This window comes from Anolis sagrei, chromosome 3, assembly GCF_037176765.1.
Source record: "Anolis sagrei isolate rAnoSag1 chromosome 3, rAnoSag1.mat, whole genome shotgun sequence".
Classification (NCBI taxonomy): domain Eukaryota; kingdom Metazoa; phylum Chordata; class Lepidosauria; order Squamata; family Dactyloidae; genus Anolis; species Anolis sagrei.
The window spans coordinates 79,164,704-79,179,408 of record NC_090023.1 but is presented as its reverse complement, the minus strand read 5'-3'; the positions used below and the strand labels follow the sequence as shown (position 1 = coordinate 79,179,408).

General features: G+C 41.5%; 1 long non-coding RNA gene across 1 annotated transcript in view; it reads left to right on the top strand.

Annotated features, from left to right (window-relative positions):
* The window catches only part of LOC132771774 (uncharacterized), a 34,396-nt gene extending 23,470 nt beyond the window's left edge, over positions 1-10,926 (top strand). The window contains exons 2-3 of the long non-coding RNA XR_009631116.2: positions 6,676-6,739; positions 8,465-10,926. This is a non-coding gene — a long non-coding RNA (uncharacterized lncRNA). The remainder of the gene's footprint in view (positions 1-6,675; positions 6,740-8,464) is intronic.
* Positions 10,927-14,705: the final 3,779 nt, after the last annotated feature.

Below are 14,705 nucleotides of genomic sequence, written 5' to 3'. Positions count from 1 at the left end.
CCAAAAAATGTAGCTAGGACTGTTAAAATGTGATTAAAGTGCTTGACAGGCATCTCTTCACATTTGTGGGTTGCCCTATACATTACAAAAATACATTCTCTCTAGGCATTTCTAGGTCAATTGATGAATCTCTTGCTGATGAAATCAGCCAGCCCATTGTATGTTTCTAATACCTGTCCAGATCTTTGAGCCACACCTAGCTTAAAAAAAATTGTATAGCTGAGTGTCATCATCCCCTTATAATACCTCATCACAAATCCTTGCATGGCCTTATATTAAGCAACAGCTCAGTTATGATATTAAATCAAACAAAGATAGGGAAAATTATATTGACCAGAGCAACATTTCCTCAGCATCATTTTTTGAAGTTGTTCCTCCAATGTAGCACAGAACCATGCATCATTTGAACCCAGTTTTCCCTCTTTCTGTCCCGTATACTGTGATCAATATCCCTGGAATTTGCCAAGAGATCCATAACGCAGTGGGTCTTTGTATCCACTGGGGTGTGGTTCTAGGGTCTCCCATAGATACCAAATTTGTGGGTGCTCAAGTCCCATTATTTTACTGTGAATTAGTGAAATGTGTAGTAGTAAAATGGCATTCCTAAAGTGGTAAAACCAAGGTTTGATTTTTGGATTTTTTTCAAATATTTTCAAGCTATAGGTTGTTGAATCCATGTATGCAGGCTGAGTGGATACGGAGGGCCAACTGTAATCAATAAAATTGTATTCCTCATCTATCTCCCAGCAATAGTGGTCTAACTAGGAAACTACTATAAGTAAATACTTCTCCTGGATATTATGCCATTTCCTCGGTACACTGTTGAAATCAGGCATTGATATTACTATTACATTTATATCCCACTTTTTTCCCCAGCCTGAGACACAAGGAAGCTAACACAGATATAGATGTTGTTGTTGTTCATTCGTTCAGTCGTCTCCGACTCTTCGTGACCTCATGGACCAGCCTACGCCAGAGCTCCCTGTCGGCCGTTGCCACCCCCAGCTCCCTCAAGGTCAGTCATATAGATACAGCTTTAAAAATTAACATAATACAAAAGTTGAAAATATAATTAATCTGACAATAGATAGAAAGCATTTAATAGCATATAGCCATTAAAATAAAACAAACATAAACAGTACCGATTCCGGCCATGAAAGTATTTGACATTACAGTGCATTCTGAAAGACCCTTTTCCCTTGAGCTCTCAAAAGCCTGCCAAAACAAGGTCTTCACCTGCCTATAGAAATATAGAAAGAAAATATATTGGGGGGGGGGGAGGGTAGAGGCAAAGAGCAGCAACTGAGAAAGCCTTCTCCCATTTTCCCATGATAGGTAACTGTGGGTGCTTCCAGACAGTACAAAAGGCTGCACTGGACCAGGTTTTAAAAACATGGTTTGGAGTGGCCTTTAGTCCCCACTCCTCCCCCTAAACTGCGCGCTTTCCTGGAGTATCTAGATGCCCTCTGGGTAACTTCTGGGAGGGCACCGAGACCCCCCCCCCCCAAGCCTTAACATAGAAAATAACTTGCAAATACATGTGATAGGCATACAGATATATAATAGCTGTGATTCAGCATGGGTAATAGTAGCATAGTTATTTGTGGATAAGGAATACAGTCACATAACAACAACAACAACAACAACAACAACAACAACAACAACTTTATTTTTATATCCCACCATCATCTCCCCGAAGGGATTCGGGGCGGCTTACAAGTGGGACCAAGCCCAACACAACAAAGTTTACAAACTAAAATACACATTTTAAAAATATAATACACAAATAACAATCTGGTTAAAACAATTAAAAGCATCTGGCTATGTCTCTGTATGCAGGCAGAAAGCAATTACATCATCAGCATATCAGCAGAGATCTCTCAGCATCTTCTGGGGGATCTCAGTCGTTGACATAATCATATTGAATTGAATTATGGGTATACAGCTAGACTCCTCTGTGATTCCCTTTCCCCTTCACTCTTCTCCAGGCATAGGTGGCCATGGGTTCCTGGTAGGTCCAAGGAGAGCTTTGGTCACTGCAGAAGGAGGAAGGGAATACCAATCTTTGCAGTATCTACAAATGGACATAGACACAAGATTGACTTGTGCATGTATATTCACTAGCAGGATGCCAGGCAATCTATATATATAAAAGTCAAAGTATGCATATATGTATGTGTGTTTGTTCCACAAAGGCTCCTAAGTGACTTGATCAATCTGGTCTAAACTTGGTGCACATTGTCTTCATGATCCAACTTAAAATACTGTTGGAGTTTGAACTAAAAATACCTACCTCATTAGGGCTCAAGGCTCCCAAATATGTATGTATCTGTGTCTGTTGCACTCAGGTGCAACCACAAGAGTATAGGGGCGGATCTAGACAGCCCCCTTATTACGGGAGTTACTGGAATAAAAAGGGGGCTGTCCAGATGACGTCCTGGATAAACCTGTATTAATCCACCACAAACCAGGAAAACCCTGGTTTGTGTCAAATTAATTTGAAAATGGGTTTATTCCGTGCCTTCTTGGAAGGCATGCAATAAACTCACTACTTCCAGTGTCTTCCAGTCCAGACAGTATTCCCACAGTTTTCCAGACTAAATTAGCATGCGCCAGAAGAACTCTGGCAGCTGTCCTATGAAGGCCAGGTGAGTTCTTTTCTTTTAAAACTCTGTTTAGAGGGCTTTTGGGGAGAGGATTATGGTGTCCCAGTGTTCTACAGGGAAGTCCCAGTAAAACATCTGGACACCCACCCAAGAAAGCGTGCACTTTCTGGGATGTGTGTGGACAGGGCCCCAAGAACATTCATGTTTTGAAAGCACAAATGCTCCTGGGCTAAAGCCCTGTCTGGAAAGGCCCTAGGTAACACCAGGAGCATGTCTAGAAATACAGTCCTAACTTTTGCCAGCCATATAATATGGGCTGTTACTTTTTATTCAATTTCACAAGATCATCCAAGTACCCATAGAAAAAAATAACTTTATATTAACATTCTCAAGCATATTCTACAATTAATGCTTAGTATTTTCCCTGTAGTAAAAGGTTCATGCTCCTAGAAAGTGACTTTCATGCCCATGCTCCAAGATTGGGATTTACCCCTAAGTAAGCATTATAGGAAGGAGCCCCCGGTGGAGAAATGGGTTAAAGCACTGAGCTGCTGAGCTTGTTGACCAAAAGGTTGCAGGTTCGATTCCAGGGAGTGATGTGAGCTTCCGCTGTCAGCCCCAGCTTCTGCCAACTTAGCAGTTCGAAAACATGTAAATGTGAGTAGATCAATAGGTACCGCTCCGGCAGGAAGGTACCGCACCATGCAGTCATGCCAGCCACATGACCTTGGAGGTGTCTACGGACAACACTGGCTCTTCGGCTTAAAAATGGAGATGAGCACCACATCCCAGAGTCGGACACGACTGGACCTAGTGTCAGGGGAAAACCTTTACCTTTACCTAAGCATTATAGGAGAGAGTAGCTATGTGGGAGGGCCTTGCTGGATAATGCACAGCCATATTAAATTTTGCATGTCGCCATCATTTAAATTCTACTTGCAGCTGATTTTGGAAGGGCTCAGCAGCACTAAAGAGTCTTTGCACAGAAGGAAAATGAGAGCATTTTAACACAATGAAGCGTAAAGCAGCTTTTGTAATGAGAATGTAAAAGAGACATGGGCCACCAGGATGTTCATTGTATTACCAACGCTGCTTCTCCTGTTTTCCCTTCCATAAAACAAGATCAGATATTCAAAGTTCAAAGACGATAGAAGTACCATGTATGAAATGTCTTTAGGTCCAATCTTTAAAACAACAGGTTACAGTAACTGGCCCACATTATAGCTGTGCAGGCAAATAGCATAATATTTGGGAAACACTTTATGAACTGTTATGATAAATAAACACTCACTGCAATCCTGTATTACCTGTATGTATTACATAGTACTATAACTGTATATAGCACTATAACTGCAACCATAACTATGTAGTCGATTCCAGCGAGACATGCACACACAAATCCTACTTACCGAACTAGGATCAAGAAGCAGCTGCCTGATGTTCCCATCCCCTCCTTTAAGTAATATCTAGCATAACAAGCAGAAAAATAACCCATCACAAATCCCCCTCTTTCTGGATATTACTTGTGCAAGAAGGGAATTAGAACATCAGACAGATTCTTTTTGATCAACAGGGGAAGAGATTCCTGTCAATGCCAATGGTTGCTTACTTGTAAGTGGAGCTTGAGGGACTTTCATGGACCCTACACAGCACCCACACTATTTATAGATGTGAAACTCTAGTTACATATTTGTAACTGCCCAACAAAATTCTGGCTTCTATCCCCAAGTGTTGAGTATGCTTGTATATACATCTTCAAGTATCCTGTTGACTTGTAGGAAATTTCATTGGGTTTTTAAAAAGAAAATTAATATTCAAAGATTATTTGTCAAGATATCTCATTATCATGCAGGCCATGTTGCTATGCATGATTCTGAAAGCTATACAGCGAAGAAGTGGTAGGAAATCAACTCATTTGAAACATGGTGCTGAAAAAGAGTTCTGTTAAAGAAACAAATGCATGTTTCTTAAAGCAATTTGAGAGATGTAGCCAACCTAAATTCGGGCCATTGTACTTTGGACATCTCGTAAAACACTGTGACAAGTAAACAAGAAGAAGAATTGTATCTATTGAAAATGCTGGGTGACAATCTAGAAAGAAAAGCTGGGAAATTATTTATGCTCAGAGGTGGAAAGAACCAACTATCCTCATGCAAATAAGAATGGCTGACAAAGATCTGCTAACTAGCTAAAATGGGCAAACTGACAATGTTGATTGAGGAGAAGTTGATGGTGGAGGATCATCTCTTCAGTGTTGGTGGCTTTTGCTTCTTCCAGAACACTGATATTTGTCTATCTGTCTTCCCAGGAGATTTGCAGGATTTTTTAGAGGCAATGCTGATGGAATCGTTCCAGAAGTCAAGAGTGACATTTGTAGATAGTCCACATTTTGCAGGCGTATAATTGGGAAGACAATAATAATGCTGATTGTTCATTCATTAGGCGATCCCTCATAGTCCGAGGATGATGGTCCTCCAAGTTTGGTGTTCTGTTGGTGGGTCAGTAGGTGACTGTGGAGCCCAATTCTTGATCTGCATCTTCTCCCACAGTGAGGGCATTGGTTTCCAGGTGGAAGGCGGTCCCGGTCGGGGTTGGCTTGATGTGCCTTCCTCTTGGCACGTTTCTCTCTTTTACCCTCCATTCATGCCTCTTCAAATTCTGCAGCACTGCTGGTCACTGCTAACCTCCAGCTGGAGTGCTCAAGGGCCAGGGCTTCCCAATTCTCAGTGTCTATGCCAGAGTTTTTGATGCTGATAATAATATTGTGGCTCAAGACAGGTTACAACATTGCTAAAACACATAATCAAAACACATAATAATTTAAAAACACTCTGTAAAATACACATATTAAAGCATATTTCCATAAAATACATATTAAAATACACAAAACAAAAGTTATACATAGAGTTTAAATTTAAAATTCATCATTAAAACTATCTGGGTACGCCTGCCAGAAGAGATAGGTCTTCACTTGTGCCTTAAATTCCGACAGTTGATCTACCAGCAGGTCGTTCCATAATCGTGGGGCGACCGATAAAGAGGTCCTCTGGATGATAGTTGTCAGTTGGGTTCTGGCAGGCTGGAGCAGACCAGAGGACTTCAGTATTCAGGGCAGATTGTACAGGAAAAGGCAATCGCGTAGATAACCTGGATCCAAACCATGTAGGGCTTTAAAGGTCAATACCACAACACCTTGTACTTTATCAACAAACAACTTGGTATCCCTACAAATGTCCTGATCCTCAAATACTCTCTGCTTCATTGGGGGGGGAAAATAGCATTTAAAAATAGTAGGATAACAAGGGGTAAAAACCATCAGATATTGAGTGTGAGGTTAACCGATTTGTTTCCTTGTTTGTTTGTTTGTTTGTTTGTTTAGTTTGTGTGTGTAAATGTGCATTTCTGGAATTTATGGCTTGATGTAGTTTTTGTAGTTTGTTGTAAGGTAAAGGTAAAGGTAGTCCCCTGACATTAAGTCCAGTCATGTCTGACTCTGGGGTGTGGTGCTTATCTCCATTTCTAAGCTGAAGAGCCAGCGTTGTCTTTAGACACCTCCAAGGTCATGTGGCCGGCATGACTGCATGGAGCGCCGCGACCTTTCGATCAACAAGCTCAGCAGCTCAGTGCTTTAACCCACTGCGCCACCGGGGGCTCCTGTAGTTGTTGTTGTTGCTGTAGTTGTAGTTGCTAGAATATAGCTATGTAGTTTTAGCATTATATAGAATGAAATCTTTCTTTGTGTTGTTACTGCTTTTCTATTAAGTTCTCTTTGTTTTGTTTTTTGAATAAAAATACAAAAATTGGGTCATGATAAGTCAACAGATGGCCTGAAGGCACAGACAGAGAGACAGGGCCCTTCCACATAGCCATATAAACCAGAATATCAAGTCAGTTAATTCCTAATATCTGCTTTGAATTGGGTTATCTGAGTCCACACTGCCATATAATCCAGTTCAAAGAAGAAGATTTTATACAGCGATGTGGAATGTGCCAGAGAGAGCAGTAGAGGTGTGTGTGGTACCCGTTTCTCCTGTTTCATCCATTCTTTTGTTCCTTTTGTTTCATTCAGGAGCACAAAATGGGAACCCTCTCTGGAATGAAAATAACCTCGACACAAAAACAAGCCAGAACGGGTATCATTTCCTTGTCTGCTTTTTGGGTAACCTGGGTACAGCATGCTATTTCCCTCTGAGGCCTGCCTATTGGACCAATCAGAGGAGAATACCATCAAGCAGGATAGATGGTTTTAACGGAGTGTTTTTCATTTGACGGCAATGGATTGAAGATTATTTTAATGGACTGTTTGAACTGGCTGCTATGATTTAATTTGGAGGATGACATGAAATGGTGTATTGTTTTAATTTATTTATATCTGTTTTTAATGTAGGTTAAATGTATTTTATGTTGTATATTGTTTGGCACCGAATGGTGCCTGCTGGTAGCCATCCTGAATCCCTCTTCGGAGGCGAGAAGGGCAGGATAGAAATGCTCTTAATAAATAAATAATAATTAATTAAATAAATAAGCCTCACCTGCTGCCTGCTTTGCCTCACCCGCTGCCACTTGTCTCTTCTGCTGACTGAGGGGAGAGCATCACAGGAGGAGTGGTATCTTAAGCCCTGTCTTTAAAACCAGTTCTCTTCTGCAGACCAAGGGGAAAGCATCACTGGAGGAGTGGTATCTTAAGTAACTGTGATGCTTTTAATCCAGGTCGTAATGAAGGATATAAGGACAAACCATGCCATTGCCAAAAATGATGGGAAAGGGAGGGGAATGCCCCTCATTGCCGCCAGTTAAAGAAAAAGGGAAATAGTGGGGCTTGTGTGTGGAGCATGTTTGACATTTGGTAGGATCGAATGGTGTCCTCCTTGTCTTGCCTCCCTCCTGCTGCTGGTCCTGGAGAAGTTTGAAGGCAAGGGGGGGGGGGGAATAAGGACATTTTATTTATAGGAAGAAAAGAAATCCCTAAAATTCAGGGGATTACCCAAATGTGTGGCAATTTTCACCCCTCTAGCCCTAAAACTGAGGGGAAGGGGAGTCTGGGGAAGCCCACTCATAGAGACCAATGGGTCAAACATTTTTATTTTTTCAGATGTGGAATGAAAACACCCATTTGGAAAGGTGCCTGTTTTCAGGAAACGCGCAAAAATGAAAACGGGGGCTTACGAATGAAACAAACAGAAACGAATAGTAATTCTGTACGAATGCACAAAACTAGAGAGCAGTGGCCAAAAAATGCCTTAAAGCACATTGCAAGCTTCCTTAATCAAACGAATACACTTTGACCAATCAACTGGCATTTCTTTGTCAGTTACTTATTACTATGAATTTTCATTTAACAAAATAACAATTATATATATTTTTTCCAGGGAGTTCAGTATTGCTTTCTGTTGCTGGATCTCAAAGACATTGCAGGGTGACACTTCCTTGGCTGAATAATTATAAAAATAGCAGGAAAAAAAAGATTTAGTTTCAGCTTCACCTATTCCAATGCATAGCAGAGGTTCTATGTCAAGTTCTACTAAAATATAACCCAGATCTATTATTTGCAAGCACTTCAATAGGTGGCCAATCCAATATCTATTGTGAAATTCCTGAGCTGATTTATGAATACTTGATGGCCAGGACAATAAAGCAAGACATATATCAGAAAGGGACAACAAAAGTGGGAGAAACGCTTGCAGTTTGTCAACAAAATGTGATGCATGGTAGGGGGAGAGGTTCTGCTTGCCTTGTGCTTTCCTCTGTTTCCAAAGCATTCAGAGAAAACTTCATGACTGCCTGGTCAATTAGGTCTAGGCATGGTAGGCAAGATTTAGATGATTTGGGAAGTGATTCTTAATTATGTCTCTTTGCAGATGGAAGCCGGAAGATGGAAGGGTACAGACCACCAGACCACACTGTTATCCTGTTATCTGATGCAAATGAGGCAGCCTGGAAGGCTATCAAAGCAAGGGAGGAAAGATTTATGTATTTTACTGACCATCTGCAAAGCAACTGCTACAACAACAACAAGCTGAAACACCGGTTTTCCGCTTTACCAGCTCTGTGAATAACCATATAAATTTCTAAAACGTTTTTAAGGCTCGCTGAAAGGGAAGAATTCATCCCCCAAGACTTGGGCAGCAGCCGTAGCAGCATATGGTCTGTTGGATTCGCTAGCAGCAGTGTGTTTGTGTGTGTGTGTTAGCCTCTTAGGGGGAAATGGAGAGGAAGATGGTAACTTTATGAGTAATTTAGGAAACAAGAGGGCTTTAAAATGCTGTCAAAGGCAGTAACTCCCAGAAAACGAAGATGATCTTCATTTCATGGCTGAAAAGTTTGAATGGGGCCCGATTCATTGATAGCGTTCAGTTTTCTAAGAGTGGAAAAATGAAAACTTTTGGGCCTTTGGAAACTGAGGTTATTTGGCTCACAATTTCATCCCAAATGCCAGAGAGAATATTAAGGTGCCCAGGGCACTGGAAAAATGTGGAACTGGGGAGCTGGGCTTTTCCAATCAATTCTACTAGGCCGGTTTGCTCAGAAGGGATGTGCTGGCCCCATACATTCCTGGGAAGCCCCAGAATTAAACTGAGGAATGCAAATGGAGATAGTGGACCATGAAAAGTGTATTTCTTCTTCCTTTCCTTCCTGCCTTTCTTAAAGTTCCCTGTTTGCTCTGGCAAACGAAACATATCATGGCAAGATGATGTTCAACAGAGTGCATAGAGTTCTTCCTGACTAGCATTGTATTGTGGCCTTTACGAGGGAAGGAGAAGACACTCCTGACTGCATAATCATTTAAAGATTATTTACAATTGTTGGGGAAAGTTTCATAAAATCCACAATGTATGTTAATGTGTAATGTAAACAGAATGGCTTGTGCACATTCAACTGAACCTGAAATCATTAGGAACATGTTCTATAGTGAAGCAAACCTGTTTTTGTCACCAGGGCTTTACATTATTGAGGTATTATGGTCACTTTCAGACTTTTCTCCTAAGACCACGATTTTCTTCAGAAAAGTCCCATTGTTAAAAAAAATGCTTGGTCAATGCCAGCCCTTCCTTAAATCAGATAAAAATGAAGAATGGCCTTCTTGTAGAGGGGACTCTCTAACTTGCCCCAAATGTGTAAAGTCATACAAGAAAATGAGGCCATACTTCCCAGATATTCAGCATTCATTTCTAAAAGAGCAGAATTAGGAAAAGTTACTTTTTGGACAAGACCAATCCTCAGAATGGCTAGAGGAATTCTGAGAACAATGTCCAAAAAGTAACTTTTTAAGGTGTGTAAGAAAGAATGGCGGTCTGGGGGAGGAGGGTCCAATATATGTCATTCCTTCACATTTCTCTGCATTTTAGACCAACCTTTCCTGGAAAAAATATTATCACGAATGTAAGGATCACAGTCTTTTTTCTAGCAACCTCTTTCTGAAAAGCAAAGAAAGCATGATTCATCTGGCCCTGAAATTAAAATTGCACCTGGAATCCACAAGCAGGTTACTTTGGGATATCACATTTTCACTCCAGACAATTCCATAGCTGAATTCCATAGCTGTTTGTTTGGTGCTACAGCTATGGAATTCTCTCCCCCCACAGTAACATTCAGGCATCAGAAAAACCTGTCTTTTAATGTACTTTGCCATTTTAATTGCTTAAAGTGATTGTATCAGTCTTGTAGTCCATCAGATGTTCCAAGCCCCAGCAGCCCTTACCAGCACAGCCCATGGTGAGGAACACTGGGAGTTGTAGTCTAGCAACATCCGCTCCGAGTCGCCTCTGGGCTGAGAGGGCCGGTATATAAATATAGTAAATAAATAAATAAATAAACATCTGGAGAAGCACAGGCTTTCCCTTTCCCAAGTTCATAATGTTATAAGGTTTTCTCATCTCCTTTGATGCATGTAGTGTACTGTTTGCTTTGTGCTGGTAATGTGCTTGAAATCGTGATATTGCAAACCTCCAAATGAAATAAGCAAACAAACTAGGGTTATTTAGTGACTGTGATTTCACCTTCTCCACCCCCGCCCCCACCTCATCCTGGGGGGGATTAAGGAGAGTTGTAATTTGTGGTGTTGTTTTGGGAAAAGGATCAGCTTCTTGAACAAACAGAAGATATAAACACTCCTGGTTAAGGAGCATGAAGCTAATAATAGTGTGCCCTAGATGCCAGCCATTGTACTGATTTCCATACAATGCTAATGTCCTTTACAGAAGTCAGACACGTTCACTTTTTTTGAATAGGGCTCCTGTTATTACTCTGTCATAAAGAGCAAAGCCCCAAGGACATGAGTATCTCTCATCATTCAGTAAGAGCGGTATTTAATCATCTTAGAGCTGCCGCAAACTAGCCTCCTGCGAGAGCAAACTGTGCCAGCAGGTCCATGACGTCATGAGACTCCACCTCTCTCTCCGCCTCTTTCTCCGCCTCTTTCTCCGTGCCAGCGTGGTTTTTCCTTTGCTAGGGCAGCTATGCTAGTGTACTCTCGCTGTTGGCAGAATTCAAAAGAGGCGGGGAGAGAGGTGGAGTCTCATGACATCATGGACCTGCTGGCACAGTTTGCTCTCGCAGGAGGCTAGTTTGCGGCGGCTCTTAGACTTCTTGATCTCTCATCATCATCATCATCATCATCATCATCATCATCCATCATTGGCGACCACTCCTTTCCGAGTATGATTGCCTTCCAAGTGTAGGGTCTTGGCAGTAGGTCACAGTTTTTAAGGTTGGCTTTAAGCTCACCTTTAAATCTCTTTTCCTGTCCACCAACATTCCATTTTCCATTCTTGAGCTGGGAGCATGCTTTGGGAGATGGTGATTGGGCATTTGGACAACTTGGCCAGTCCAGAGAAGTTGATGGAAATGGATCATCACTTCAATCCTGGTGGTCTTTGTTTCTTCCAGCACATTGAAATTTGTCTGCCTGTCTTCCCAAGATTTTCAGAGATAATGCTATGGAATCATCTGTAGATGGTTCATGTTTTGTATGCATATAACAGAATTGGGAGGACAATAGCTTTATAACAAGCACCTTGGTCTCCCTACAAAAGTCCTGATCCTCAAACACTCTCTGCTCTGTGAGTGCAGCATCTTTCTGTACTCACAGAGCTCAGGTGGTATTGCATTTCAGTGTCAATGTTGACTTTTATGAAGAAGTAGCTGCCAAGGTAGCAGAAATTGTTAACACTATCATGCAGTGAAGATAATATCCACTGTAGGGGTGGAAGCTGTTCTGGAATTCTGAAAGCATGTCTTCTGAGATAGGTAGAAGGCAGTTTGCAAGGATTCTTGCGAAGATTTTCCCAGCTGTGGTTCTCTGTTTTTTGAAAAGTGTGATGATGGTGGCATCTTTGAAGTCTGCTGAGATTTTCTCAGTCGCCCACACTTTTTCAATGAGCTGGTGGAGTTGTTGTGTCAATTCATATCCACCCTCTTTAAAGACTGCAGTAGGATTCTATCAGCTTTGCTGGCTTTGTTATTTTTTTGATTGGCTGATGGCTTTGCTGATTTCCTCCAAACTAGGTAGTGCTGCAAGCCCCTCCCTGGTTTGTTTTTTCAGGGTTTGTAAGATAACCTCTTTGACCACTTTGGAGCTGCAGTTAAGGAAGTTGTGGTCATGCTCTTTCCAAAGTAATGCAATGGATTTTTTTTATCCTTTAGAAGTTTGGTACCATCTGATGAACATAGAGAGTATATGCCATGATTTCTTGGGCAATAGATGCCCTTTGTGGCGTTAAATAATCCCCTTGCATCATGGACAGATGTCGGATTTCTTGAGCCTTTTTGTCCACAAGATATTCTTGAGATCTCTGGTCTTTCTTTGGACCTCAGTTTTTACACTAGCATACATCTTTTTCTTAGCAATGCAGTTGGTGTCTCTCTGCAATATTTGGAAGGCAAATAACTGTTGGAGTTCTGTATCATTTTTATCAAACCAGTCTTGATGTTTCTTAGTTTGGTATCCAATGATTTCCTCACAGGCTGTGATGATGGGGGTCTTCAGTTTATTCCAATGTTCCTCAAAATTTTCAGGATGCTCTATGGGTAGATGATCCTTGAGTGTTTTTTGGAGAAGGGCTCATTTGGAGGGCTCTTCAGGGGCTTAGATGCTCATTTGACACATTATCTTTCTTCTTTGGAATCTGTGTTTTGGGTAGTCTTGATGGCCATTGTAGATTGGGTTAACATGTGGTCTGTCCAAAAGTCATCAGTCATGGCTCTTCTGAGGAGCACATATAATCACATAGTCTATGAGGTGCAAATGCTTTGACAGGGGTGCTTCCATGATATCTCAAGCTTGTTTGTCTGGCAGATTAGTGTGTTTCTGATTATAAGGTTGTGTCCTGCACATTTGGTGAGAAGCAGGATACCATTTGAGTTGCTGTTTCCAACCTCATATTTTCCCATGGTCCTTGGCCATAGGTCAAAGTTTTGTCAAACTCTTGCATTAAAGTCACCCAGGAGGATGATTTTGTCCACTTTAAGAATCTCAGACAGGATGGTGTCCACCTGACAGTAATTTTTTTCTTGATGTCTTCATCAGAATCTAGTGTTGGTGCATAGGCACTTATGATGGTTGCCTGTTGGTTTTTGGCAAGGTTAATTCAGAGGGTTGAGAGCCGCTCGTTAATGCCAATGGGTGCTTCAGACAGATGCTTCACCAGGTCATTTCTGATAGCAAAACTGATTCCGTGTATTCTTTATTCTTCTTCAGGCAGTCCTTTCCAGAAGAAGGTGTAGCCTCCATTTTTTTCCTTCATCTGTCCCTCTCTTGTTCTGTGGGTCTCTTGAAGGGCTACTATGTTGATGTCAAAGCATCCCAGCTCCCTTGCAATAATAGCAGGACATTCAGGACATTCACATTTGTGTTGTCCAACAATGTCCATACGATACATGTTCTGAAGTTCATTTATTTTTTTTTGGCTGTATGGTGGTGATCCCTCTGGATGCAGCAGTCCAGTCAGGGATAAGAGAGGAAGACTATGTTTAGGATACCTTTTCTAGCCTCCTCCGCATATGGGGTGAGCAGAGTGGATCCTAAATAGGGCGATTCCGTCATGGATACAGCTGCTGGACTACTCAACTACCTTGGATCTTGAGGTAGAATGACTGAATCCATATCCTCCACCCATGAACCAGTCTGTGACTAGAGGTTTCCTGATTTCACAGTCCTGTCCCCATTGCCACTTGCATATAACCATGGAACTTTTACTTTATTTTTCTTGGAAGACACCTGGATGTGAGGGTTTTTTTTAATGTCCGGAGGTCAGTGAAGAGCTGATCAACACACAGTCTTCACAGAATGAGGGTTCCATTCAGTGGCATGATTAACACAACAATGGTGGCTTCTCATCTGTTGCAGCCTTTTTCTGCCTTCACAGCCAGTGTAACATGTACCATGTTGTCACCCATCCACCATTGAGATATTCAGATTGTTCTTGGTCTGGATCCTCCCCTGTGGCCCTTCCTGGCAGTACATGACTTGGACGGTAATGTCTGCAGGTTCATTGGAACACATAAGCCCCCTCACCATGACATGGTGACAATCCATCCAGGGGGTCTTGATCTCTACCAAGTAAAAGCAGTCCACACTTATGTAATAATTTTATTAGAGCTAGCCAAAGTACCACAAAAGTATGCAAGTTTTCAAGTTCTCTGGAATTTATCATCAAGCTAGGCAGATTTTTTTTAAAAAGCAAAGAATGAAAAAAGAAATGAAAAAGTCAAAAGATGTGATCTAGATGTTTTGGGCATGAGTTAGACTCAGATCAAACTGTAGTTACTAGTCTCTGCTGGGGTATAAATCTTGAAGTTAAAAATGTGCTGGTTTTTCTAGTTCTCATTGATTGAGTGGGTTGGGATGAGATTGGACTTCAGCTTCAAGATGGAGATTGCAGACGGAACAGCAAGCGGGTGTGCAACCATCAGATTATACCTAGCTATTCATGTTGCAGCAAATAATACATGGCTGACTACAACTCTAAGATCTGTCTCTTGCTTTTGTAAGTTGCCGCCTTCCTATGATTACCATTTCCAGATTAACCATATTATGTGAGAGAACAGATTCTTATTAAACAGGAAAGTCACTAGGGCTGGAGGTGGAAATTGCAAGGAATG